Source organism: Lactuca sativa, chromosome 6 (assembly GCF_002870075.4).
Source record: "Lactuca sativa cultivar Salinas chromosome 6, Lsat_Salinas_v11, whole genome shotgun sequence".
Classification (NCBI taxonomy): Eukaryota; Viridiplantae; Streptophyta; class Magnoliopsida; order Asterales; family Asteraceae; genus Lactuca; species Lactuca sativa.
The window spans coordinates 126,966,219-126,979,769 of NC_056628.2; the positions used below are offsets into that span (position 1 = coordinate 126,966,219).

The window sequence follows — 13,551 nt, forward strand, 5'->3', positions numbered from 1 at the left end:
GAAAGAACCGGCACGACGATGTGTGACGTAAAAAGTGAATTTACGATAAAATGTTTTTTTGCCTTAGCGATTTAAATGAAAGTCATAGTGTTCGTTAAACCGAGAGTTGTAACATCCGTATTTTCAATAATATTTGACCATGTTTATTTTATGACGTTAGTTACCAATTGTTGAATTTAAATAGGTCATATCGTTTTTATATATTTAACCGATTTGAAATCATATATATATATATATATATATATATATATATATATATATATATATATATATATATATATATATATATATATATATATATATATATATATATATATATATATATATAGGTTCAGGTTCATTTGAGATCATTCTAATTTTATGAGACCGTGAGACCAAATCTAAAATAAATTTAAAATGCAAAATAAATGGAAAAAATCCAAAAATTCTTTTTTTAAATATTATTTTCGGAACTTGAATTAACTAAAAAAAATAAAAAAAATAAAAAAATAAAAAAAAAATCCGTTTTTTTTTTAAAAATACGTAAAATATTCTAATAGAATATTACACTGACATATTCTAAAAAATAATTTTAAAATGCAGAATAAATGGAAAAATCTAAAAATTCTTTTTTTAAATATTATTTTCGAAACTTGAATTAACTAAAAAAAATAAAAATAAATGCCATTTTTTTGAAAAATACGTGAATTATTCTAATAGAATATTACACTGACATATTCTAAAAAATAATTTTAAAATGCAGAATAAATGTAAAAATCTAAAAATTCTATTTTTAAATATTATTTTCGGAACTTGAATTAACTAAAAGAATAAAAATAAATATAAATAAATTCCATTTTTTTTTAAAAAATACGTGAAATATTATAATAGAATATTACAGTGTATATATATTATAAAAAATAATTTTAAAATGCAAAATAAATGGAAAAATCCAAAAATTCTTTTTTTAAATATTATTTTCGGAACTTGAATTAACTAAAAAAAAATGCGTCTCACGGTCTCACAAAATATAGGTGGTCTCAAATGAACCTAACCCTATATATATATATATATATATATATATATAGTTCAATTGAGAAAAAAAAAGGTTGAGAACGGGGGAATCATTTCTCAGCCAATCATTTATTTTTGACGCAAAATCCTCCATTGTACTGGCGGAAATAGGAAACGAATGCACATGTGTTTTCCAACATAACATATTTCCTTAAACTATGCTAATCATTACCTTAATATATACAAAACATAGTTTTTTTCGTTTTTTTTTTTTTTTTTATTTTTATAAGCTATTTTTATCAAAAAATGATTTTAAATATACCAAAATTCATGATTTTTTATTCTCTACAAATAGACATCCATATTGATATAGTTTTAAGATAAAATAAAAAAATTTATTTTTTTATATTTTCAGCTCTCGTTATTCATAAGTGAATAAAAATGAATCAGGTTTTTATTACAGTACATTCGTTATTCAGTTATGAATAAAAACTATGATTAATTTTTTTTTTACAATTTAAGGATCATTCATATATGAATATAGCATATAATAAACATAGTATATTCATATTTAAATATTAGACGATGCATTCACTTATGACTATTACATAGTATATTCACTTGTGAATATTAGATGGTATATTCACTTATGAATATTAGATAATATTTTCATATCTGAATATTACATAGTATTACATGGTATATCACATGTGAATATTACATAGTATATTCACTTGTGAATATTAGATGATATATTCACTTATGAATATTACACAGTATATTCACATATGAATATTACAAGGTATTTTCACAAATATATATAATTTTTATATGTTATTCACATATGAATAACATACAGACTTGCATATTTGTTTTTTTGTTTTAATAATCATATACTGAGAAAACATATTCATATATGAATATAACGTAGTAATTTAGTTCATGCATTTCATCAAACAGTTGAAGTGCATACAATTTAACTTTTTTTTAAAATGTTAAAAACATGATATTTTGACCATTTAAATCTTACAAAAGAGTAGATTGATAGAGAATTATATGAAATTTTTCAAAAAACAAAAACGATTTGATATTTTTCTAACCTTAGTTTTCAAATTTTATTTGATAATCGATGTTGAATGACTGATATGAAGTAGATTTTTGTTGATTATCGATGATGTTGATCTAATAACGCTGGGAGTATAATTAATCATAGATGTTGAAGATCTGATCATATTCAAGCACAATTGAAGGTTGAATTAAAAGAACCAAAAACGAATTTTTGTTGTTAACTGTTGAATCGTGTTGATTATTGACGAAGATCGATGATTGATTAGCACTGAATGATGTTGATGATGGTTTAATTGAAGAAATCTGAATGATTGTTGAAAGTTGGAGAAGAAATTTGGATGATGAACGATGAATGGGTTTGAACTACAGATACATATTTGAGATTGAAGGTTATTCTCATATTTACAAGTTTGCCACCGTGTCTTTTTCTGCTTGAATAAAATGAGTGGCTGAGAATGATTCCCTCATTCTCAACCTTTTTTATTTTCTCAATTGAACTCACCTCTCTCTCTCTCTCTCTCTCTCTCTCTATATATATATATATATATATATATATATATATATATATATACTAGTAAACTTATTTGGGCCGTGATAATCACGGCCCACGAGAATCAATTCTGAGGGTGGAGTTTGATCTCGGTAAAGAGAAAGTGTAAATTGAACTGTAAAATGTCTAAATCTACCACAACTATGTCAAAACTTTGTCTAAGTGATTGTCTTGACCCGTCAGAGTGTAAATATAATCAAAGAAGCATACGTATCTATAATGTAATTTGAATATAACAAATAAAATCAACAGAAATACAACCTAGAACAAACTTTGAGCTGGTCAGTGAGGGACATAACCAAGAGACTTTGAGCTAATCACAAGGATTCAACTGGATACCCAAGATCATTCAAGTGAACGAGGAGCCTACAAGTCTTGGGTTTTCCCTTTTCAATCCAAACATGTCAAAAATTTTACACTATTTCTTCCCAAACTTCAAATTTACCATCAATCAACATAGCCATTTTTGGAAGACAAATCCCATCTTGGAATACAATGAGTAAAGATCATGTCATACCCCTTTTTTTGTCTCCCACAATTTAAAATATGTTTTCTAAAAAACAATACCTGTAACCCAATCTGCATAGAAGCAAGCATGACCCTCAATTTGTTTCATGCCTTTGATCAGTTGATCTTTACTACCTTCATATCAGATGGTCATGGCTGGAACTTGTTTCCTTCTTGCCGTGTTTCTGCAATGCTTCAAATATTGTGGATGGGTGATCCAACCCCATTATCAGTGAAATTTTCGATGATGAAACAAGTGAATAGTCTTATCAGTAGACCTGAAAAATAAACACTCGTTTTGTCATAAGTAAGGGACTCAAAAGTAGGTAATAAGATGGAAAAGACATACCAGTTCCTGTTGGTGCTTCAAACTTTATTTAAGAATGTAACATAAATAAATTCCATTGCAACAATGCAGAATATATACTGCCTCAAATGACCTACAAATGTATTCACGCTAGGCATGCTTGTTAACGTCCATAACATTGTCTTTTTTTTTTTTTTGCTTTTTTGTAGGTTGTCATTTTAGGCATTTGACAAAAAATCAAACTATTTAACACCAAACCAAGAAAATAATATGGTTTATGAATCATGCAGTAAATTACATTTTTGGTCTTTGATTTTTATTTTATTTTTTCATTTTTTTGTACCAAAAGGTTATCTATTGTAATTTGGTCATTTTATGAGGCTTTAGTAACGGTCTTAGTCCTTGTTCTAAATAAAATGACTATATTTGTGGGACCAAATTTGCAAATAACAGTTATATTTGGGGACCAAAAATAATAATTTTACTTGCAACATGAACCAAAAACGTTATAAGAATCTCAAGTAAGTACCAAAGTTGCAAGAGAAACCTTTATGGAAATAAAATTGCAAAAATCGGCCATAATTAGGGACCAAAAGATGTAACTTACTCTAATATAAATGCATGCCAATATTTAAGTCTTTATTTTCCATTTTTGCAAATTGGAATCTTCTTTATTCTTTAAAAAATTTTACCCTTAGAATAAGAAATAACAAAATAAGCATTTTATAGAATAAAAAACCTTCCAGGCTTTGTAGAAGAATGAAATATATAATCACCTCCAAAGAGAGTTTCTCCTTGGGCTCCAAGGATCTTGGTTTCTAGCATTGATATAGTCAAATAAATACAAAGCTTTTATAAATAATTCAATAATAAATGAATTTAGACAACGAAGGAATGCTTACAACATCATGTCATGAACAATACGACTTCCATCTTCACCCAATACGACTTCCATCTTCACCCTTAGGTGAAGAAACCTTTTTCGGATTCTTCAGGAAAAAGTGATGGAGGATTAGCAGGAATGTATACAACCCTCAATTTGAACTCCTCAACAACATTTTTCTCCTCTTCACTGAACTACAAAATCTAAAGATAGTTTTAGATTTCAAGTCATTATCAAAAGTTCATGAAAAAAAAGGATGACTCACCATGTTGGCAGTTATGTCCTTATTAGTTACCCCATTAGATGCAATAACTGCTTGCACGAGAAACTAATCTTTACATTGCATATCAGGAGATGCATCTTTATCTGCTTGAATTGTAACTAAGACAGTCATAGTTTAAATTTTTAATCCATATTGGGAATACAATTCCAGTGTTCCGCCAAACATAATATTTTTTGGGGTTCGTTGTTTTAACCTTCAATTACATAATAAAAATTTGTCAAACTTTATGCAGGAGAAATAAGTCAAAAGTCACTGAAGATAATGTACCTTGAAGTCAATATATTGATCCATCTTGTTGGTCAACTGTAAGAAACATGAGCTCTGCTTCTTTAATTAATTCAACTATCACAAACAAAAATGAATCCTAAATTCATATGAACTTAAAAAGACCACTGATTAAAGTTGTGTTATATCACAAGTCGTACCAAAAAAACTAATCTAAAAACTACATTAGTGAGTTAATTTATATCACAAGTCGTACCAAAAAAAACTACATAATTCACAAGAAAACTGATGCTTCAATAAAACTTGAGGAGAAACCTATTGTTTTTATTGCTCCTCCTATCAGATCTTGTTCATGGATTAATGGTAGAGATTATATCTGTTAATTACCTGGTTAATATAAGATTTTCACGCATCGAATCCTAATAAACACAGTGAAGATGGATATTATATGCTTTCCTAACCTGCAAAGGAACCATAAAAGTAAAATATCACAGGGCTTGATTGTTTCCAGTCATGCTTGAAGTATAATCTATTTTTTTATTCACATCAGATACCCTAATTCAAATTTTAATGCTTCATATATACTGAAATAACAAGGAACTTCCCAATCACCTATGAAATACAGATTTCTTTCAAAATAAGCGATATCAACTGACAAATAATTTAGATGATTAGAACACCTGAATCTAAGTCCGCTGTTTAGAACCCAGATCAAATAGGGTGGGAATTAGACCAACAATGAAATTAAACGATACCTGATTTTGATACCCCTTAATGATCGATCCCTAATTCATAAACCAAAGAAAGAGGCGATATCAACTATGCAACATCCAATATTAAAGCCCTTGAATTTACAAGCATCATAAAGCATAAAGTGCTTATATATACAACAGAGCAGACGTTATAACTCATAAAATGGGTAAGTTGGTTATAAATACTACTTCCAAACCAATTACTGTATAAGCAAATTCTATATGATTACAAACAATGTAAAATTCACTTAATTCTAGACACAAATGACAGAATAAACCCAAATTGACGAAGAACAAGGCAAAGCAACTCATTTCAAACAGATCAACTCTATATTGTATTCCTATATTTCATCTGATTACCTTAACAAAAAGGAATAGGAAGGATGATAAAGAAAGCGCACCTGATTGGAATTATCCCCCAATGGTAATTCACGCATCAACATAAGAGTATTTGAGATTAGGAACGGTAAAAACGGTAAGAGAGAAGACGCTTCACAACAACAGCATCAACACTTAATTACTTAACCCTAGCTCCGATTTTGGCTGAGACATGAAAAAAACAATCAAATTATCTCACCTGCCTTTTTCTTTGCTAGAAAATCAATAACCATAGCCGACTGTTCTTAATTGGAAATCCTTCAATCGTCTTCTTTAGCTAGCACGGACCTCTAGAGAACATTGAGGAAGTCTAGCAAATCACTGGTATCGATTAATCCCAAATTGAAAAAAATAAATCACCAAATTAGAAAATTCATACCCTAATAAACTATAAGATTGTTTTCTTAAATTGAACTTATATTAGTTACAGTGAAAAGAAGGAGAGGAAAAGCAATACAGAAAGGATAAAGTAAGGTAAGAAGAAGAAGAGACTCAAAGGATAGACATTCCTGTGAAAGTTGGAGGTGTCGTATGGAGTAAAAGCGATGCAATATAAGATATATCGGTGAAGCACCACGTTTCATAACGGCGCCTGAAACCAAGCAATAGGTGGCGAGCAGCTTTGGGGGAAACGTCGGGAAGGAACAAAACCCAACAATGAAGTATACAGACGGGATGAGGTCAGCAAAGGTAACTGTGAGTTGGTTGGTGAGAACAGTATACGTTAAAAATGGCCGCCCAATGCCGGTTCTACTGGAGGAGGAAAGAGCTTATCGACGTGGATCGGGGAGTCGTTTATTGTACTGATGATTGAGAATAGTAGATTCAAAATTTCAGAAGATGGAGCCATGGTGTCGGCATGAAGAAGAAAGAGAGTTTTTCAAATATACAGTAAATATAAACAAGAGAGGCGGTGGTATAAGAGATTAGTGGAAAAACGTGTCAGGTGGTATCTGTCTAAGGCTATCAACCTGGAGGTGGAAAGTCTAGGAGGAAAACCCCCCGTAAAGTCTTTTGTTAAATGATGGAAGTTATGGGCGGCAACAGCCCTCTAATTGGAAGATGATGGTAAGCAAGGACGCACGTTGGTGACACAAGCAGGCGCCTCGATAAGGTAAGCAACCAAGTTGCTCACTGTCGTATATGTTAAAAATAGTCGACTCCAATCTTTCTATTCTATTGGAGACATAAGCAGGGAGAGAAACAGCTCATCGACGTGTACCAAAGTTGAAACATTTAACATATAGGTAATGATATATATATATATATATATATATATATATATATATATATATATATATATATATATATATATATAGTTTGTATTATTTAGACTTAAACGAAAAACGAGTGACTTAAAAGTTTAATTATTATGATCGTTCATTAGATTTGGTGGAGACATTATATATAATAAATAAGAATTAAAAACGTTATTATTTTTATCTATAGTATAGAATAAGTATACTTAAACAAGAATTACATATTATATATAAGAAAATATAATCAAGAACTTACAAATGTGTGTATGGGTCGTTGGGTTAAATGAGATATGTTCAATTTGATAACACGTATGACGTATCCACCAAGGATAATATTCAAATTTTCCTTAGTCGCCAAGATGCATTTGACATTTGTCAAGTATTCCATCCGTCCTAAAATTATAGCTTTCATCATCTGATACTATAAATATATGTTTCATTTCATTACACCAATAAATACTAAAGAAACAATTAATAAGAAGACAGAAGCCTAAGAGGTAAACACTTTTTACTAATGCTTTATGTTTACGTATCGGCTTAAAATAATTATTATAATCGTATTTCTAAATTTTCATATTATTTTTATAAACATATAGAAAATTTTATATTATTTTTATAAACATCTTGAAGATATATATATATTTTGGTCTCATCTTATTTTCTTATATGTTTAAAATTGTTTTTGAAATATTAAATCAACGGTCATGATATAACTACACATATTATTAGTTTTATAACCAATTTTATAATAAACTCGTGGGGTTATACAAAATAATTAATAAGACTTTATTATATTAATTATATTATAACTTATGATTATTAGGTTGGTAACCTTAGGTATAAATTTTTTTAAACGTTTAGATCAAAGAATCGTATTGGGAACAATTGGGAAGTGAGACACACATTGGTTATTTGAGGTGAGTGTATAGTCTCTTTCATCTTACATATAGATATGATGTATTTTATATAAATACATGCTATGTGTATATATGTTGTTTGTTTATTTGAGATGAATGTTGAAAAGATGTTGAATACAATTTTAAACTGTATGTCTTTTATATCTACAAATATGTTGGGTAAAACATTGGTAGATAGTTGATGTGTGATGAAATAAAATGATGAGATGCTTCGAAATTGTTGTTGTTCCAGTCATCTAGCGGAGTATAGATAACGACCATGGACTTTTCTAGACAGTCCATTAGAATGTTAACAGGCTCGTAATCTGTAGGTGTTTTTGAACTATGTGATCATCAGGTATTTTTGAACTATGTGCTCACTATGTATTTTGAACTGAATGTTCACTAGTTGTTTTGAATTAGGTATTCATTAAGAATTTTTTGGACTGGGTGTTCACCAGGCATCTTGAACTAAATGCTTACCAGGTGTACTCTGTCCCCTTCATGGTTACGTTCTTTGACATAAACTGCATCGGTATTCCCTAAACAGTGTTGTTACTCCGATGAAAATCCTTAGGCTAGGTCCCTTATGAAAGGTGTTTAGGGATGTAAAGTAAGGATAACGGGAATGAGTAATCAAAGTTATTGTTGTTTGATGAAATTAATAAATTTTATTTATTGTGGGTTGAAAACTTTATATGCTCACCAGACTCCTAAGCCTGACCCACTCACTTTTCTGTATTACATGTAGAGGAAAAAGGGAATAGTTGGACGATGACGATAGATTTTGGATTAGTAGATGTAAATAACTGTTGTAAAGCCTATATTATACTGTTTATGCTTTTGATCTGTATCGAACATGACATCCCGAGGTTTTAATGAAATGAAAATACATTTCTTCAAGAAATGCTTTCATAAATATTTTTATTATATTTGGTTTTGGGGACAAATTACGCAATACTTTTTGAAAGATTACTTTGATTTTATTTTAAAAAACATAAACGAAATCGATATTTTTTGTCCATGAATTTGGGGATGTCACAGTTGGTATCAAAGCATTGCTTTAAACGGACTAGAAATTTGTAGGATTTTTAGACTTAAACTTAGAATGTAAGTGATACTCGTTAGATAAGTGTCTACTATTATATATAAGAAGATATAATCAAGAACTTACAAACGTGTGTATGGCTCATTGGGTTAAATGGGAAATGTTCAATTTGATAACACGTATCCACCAAGGATAATATCTAACTTTTCCTTAGTCACCAAGGATGCATTTTGTCAAGTAGCTTTCATCTGATACTATAAACACTTTTTACTAATGTTTTATGTTTACATCTTATCGGCTAAAAATAATTATTATGATCATAATTCTAAAACTTCATATTATTTTTATAAACATCTTGACAATATATATATTTTGGTCTCATTATATTTTCTTATATGTTTAAAATTGTTTTTGAAATATTAAATCAACAGTCATGATATAACTACACATATTACTAGTTTTATAACCGATTTTATAATAAACTCATGGGGTTATACAAAATAATTAATAAAACTTTATTATATTAATTATGTTATAGTTTATGATTATTAGGTTGGTAACCTTAGATACAATTTTTTTAACCGTTTAGATCAAAGAATCGTATTGGGAACAATTGGGAAGTGAGACACACAATGGTTATTTGAGGAGAGTGTATAGTCCTTTAATATTACACATAAATATGAAGTATTTTATATAAATACACGCTGTGTGTATATGTTGTTTGTTTATTTGAGATGAATGTTGAACGAATGTTTTATACAGGTTTTAAACTGTATATTTATTTTTATCTATATGTTGGGTAAACATGGGTAGATAGTTGATGTGTGATGAAATAAAAAGATGAGAGGCTTCGAAGTTGTTGTTGTTCGAGTCATCTAGCGGAGTATAGATGACAACCACTGACTTTTCTAGACAGTCTAGTGGAACGTTAACATGCTCGTAATCTGTAGTTGTTTTTGAACTACGTGATCATTAGGTATTTTTGAACTATGTGCTCACTAGGTATTTTGAACTGAGTGTTCACTAAGTGTTTTGAATTAGGTATTCATTAAGTATTTTTGGACTGGGTGTTCACCAAGTGTCTTGAACTAAGTGCTCACCAGGTGTAATCTGTCCCCTTCATGGTTGCCTTCTTTGACATAAATTGCAGAGGTATTCCCTAAGCAATGTTGTTACCCCGATGAAAATCCTTAGGCTAGGTCTCTTATGCAAGGTGTTTAGGGACGTAAAGTAAGGATAACGGGAACAGGTAATCAGGTTTATTGTTGTTTGATGAAATTAATAAATTTTATTTGTTGTGGGTTGAAAACCTTATATGCTCACTAGGCTCCCAAGCATGAGTCACTCAGTTTTCTATATTACATGTAGAGGAACAAGGGCATAATTGGACGATGACGATAAATTTTGGATTATAAGCCAGTAGATGTAAATAACTATTGTAAAGCCTATACTGTACTCTTTATGCTTTTGATCTGTATCGAACATGACATCCCGCGGTTTTAATGAAATGAAAATACATTTCTTTAAGAAATGCTTTGATAAATATTTTTATAATATTTGGATTTGGGGACAAATTCCGGAATACTTTTTGAAAGATTATTCTGATTTTATTTTAAAAATATAAACGAAATCGCTCTTTTCTGGCCGTGAATTTGGGGATGTCACAGTTGGTATCAGAACATTTACTTTAAGCGAACTCGGAATTTGTAGGATTTCTAGACTTAAACTTAGAATGGTAAGTGATACTCGTGAGATGAGTGTCTACTATTATATATAAGTAGATATAATCCACTTACAAACGTGTCTATGGCTCATTGGGTTAAATGGGATATGTTCAATTTGATAACACATATCCACCAAGGATAATATCTAATTTTTACTTAGTCACCAAGGATGCATTTTGTGAAGTAGCTTTCATCTGATACTATAAATACATGTTTCACTTCATTACACCAATAAATACTTAAGAAACAATAAGAAGACGGAAGCCTAAGAGGTAAACACGTTTTACTAATGTTTTATGTTTACATCTTATCGGCTTAAAATAATTATTATGATCATAATTCTAAAACTTCATATTATTTTTATAAACATCTTGACGATATATATATTTTGGTCTCTTCGTATTTTCTTATATGTTTAAAATTATTTTTGAAATATTAAATCAACGGTCATGATATAACTACACATATTACTAGTTCTATAACCGATTTTATAATAAACTCGTGGGGTTATACAAAATAATTAATAAAACTTTATTATATTAATTATATTATAGCTTATGATTATTAGGTTGGTAACCTTAGATACATTTTTTTTAACTGTTTGGATCAAAGAATCGTATTGGGAATAATTGGGAAGTGAGACAAACATTGGTATTTGAGGTAAGTGTATAGTCCTTTTCATTTTACACATAGATGTGAATTATTTTATATAAATATGTGCTATGTGTATACCTGTTGTTTGTTTATTTGAGATGAATGTTGGATGAATGTTTTATACAGGTTTTAAACTGTATATGTATTTTTATCTACAAATATGTTGGATAAAACATGGGTAGGTAGTTGATGTGTGGTGAAATAAAATGATGAGAGGCTTCGAAGTTGTTGTTGTTCCAATCATCTAGCGATGTATAGATGACGACCACAGACTTTTCTAGACAGTCCAGTGGAACGTTAACAGGCTCGTAATCTGTAGGTGTTTTTGAACTATGTGATCATCAGATATTTTTGAACTATGTGCTCACTATGTATTTTGAACTGAATGTTCACTAGTTGTTTTGAATTAGGTATTCATTAAGAATTTTTTTGGACTGGGTGTTCACCAGGCATCTTGAACTAAATGCTTACCAGGTGTACTCTGTCCCCTTCATGGTTACGTTCTTTGACATAAACTGCATCGGTATTCCCTAAACAGTGTTGTTACTCCGATGAAAATCCTTAGGCTAGGTCCCTTATGAAAGGTGTTTAGGGACGTAAAGTAAGGATAACGGGAATGGGTAATCAGGGTTATTGTTGTTTGATGAAATTAATAAATTGTATTTATTGTGGGTTGAAAACCCTATATGTTCACCAGGCTCCCAAGCCTGACCCACTCAGTTTTCTATATTACAGGTAGAGGAACAAGGGCATAATTGGACGATGACGAGAGATTTTGGATTATAGGTCAGTAGATGTAAATAACTGTTGTAAGGCCTATATTGTACTGTTTATGCTTTTGATTTGTATCGAACATGACATCCCGAGGTTTTAATGAAATGAAAATACATTTCTTTAAGAAATGCTTTGATAAATATTTTTATCATATTTGTTTTTGGGGACAAATTCCGCAATACGTTTTGAAAGATTACTCTGATTTTATTTTAAAAAGCATAAACAAAATCGGTCTTTTCTGGCTGTGAATTTTGGGATTTCACAGTAACTTAAAGGACTCTGGATGAATATTAAGGAGGGTATGGATAGGTGTGGAAGGTAGTATTTCACGGTTAGAAAAGACTGATTTGTTTATGTTTATTTAAAAATCAGAGTATCCTTTGTGAAAAATAGTATTGCGGAATTTGTTCCCAGAATACATGATAAATATGTTATAAAAGCATTTCCTAAGAAATGTATTTTTATTTAAAACATTGGAATGTCATCGTCAGTATAGAAACATAAGCATAAAGAAATATTACAAGCCTTACAGTAATTAAACTAGTGGCCTAATACTCATTGAATCTCTCTACAAAATGTGTCTCTCATAAAGCCACCTATGATACAATAAACTGAGTGGGTCAGGTTTGGAAACCTGGTGAGTACATAGGGTTTTCAACCCATAATAACATAGTTAATTTGTTTCCTCACATATTTATGTCAAATAACCTGATTACCCATCCCTATTTTCTTTATGTATTCTTCTCTAAAGAGTTACCCTAATGGTCATCTCTTACATCGTATTTACCTTTCATCGCCTTACATCGCATTTCCTTATATGTGTGTTCCTAAGGACTTTTCCTAGAGATCATCGCCTACATCGCATAAACAATACTGATCCGGGAATTATTCACCCAATACGTTTCCAATAAGGGTTAGAGTATCATCACATGAATGCCTAGTTACTACATCGCCTGAACTCATAATTCATCACCTACAGGTTATGAGCCTGCCGGTGTTTCCACATGACTTGTTTATATTAGTCAGTGGTCGCCATCTATACTCTGGTAGATGACTACATCGCAACATTATAGGTCAAGATTATGGCATCTCATAATCATCTCTTATCTCACATCACCTATTCATCATCACATATCTATCATCACTTGGTTATCATCACCTTTCTATCATCACCATCTCTCATCACTCTTCTACTCATCTTTACCCAATATATTTATAGGTATAAAAACACACACACACACACACACACA

The 13,551-nt window shown here is 30.2% G+C and overlaps 1 pseudogene; it reads right to left on the minus strand.

The window, feature by feature from the left end:
* Positions 1-4,360: 4,360 nt before the first annotated feature.
* On the minus strand, positions 4,361-6,179 carry LOC128126865 (vesicle-associated protein 1-3-like; annotated as a pseudogene).
* Between the last annotated feature and the right edge of the window lie 7,372 nt (positions 6,180-13,551).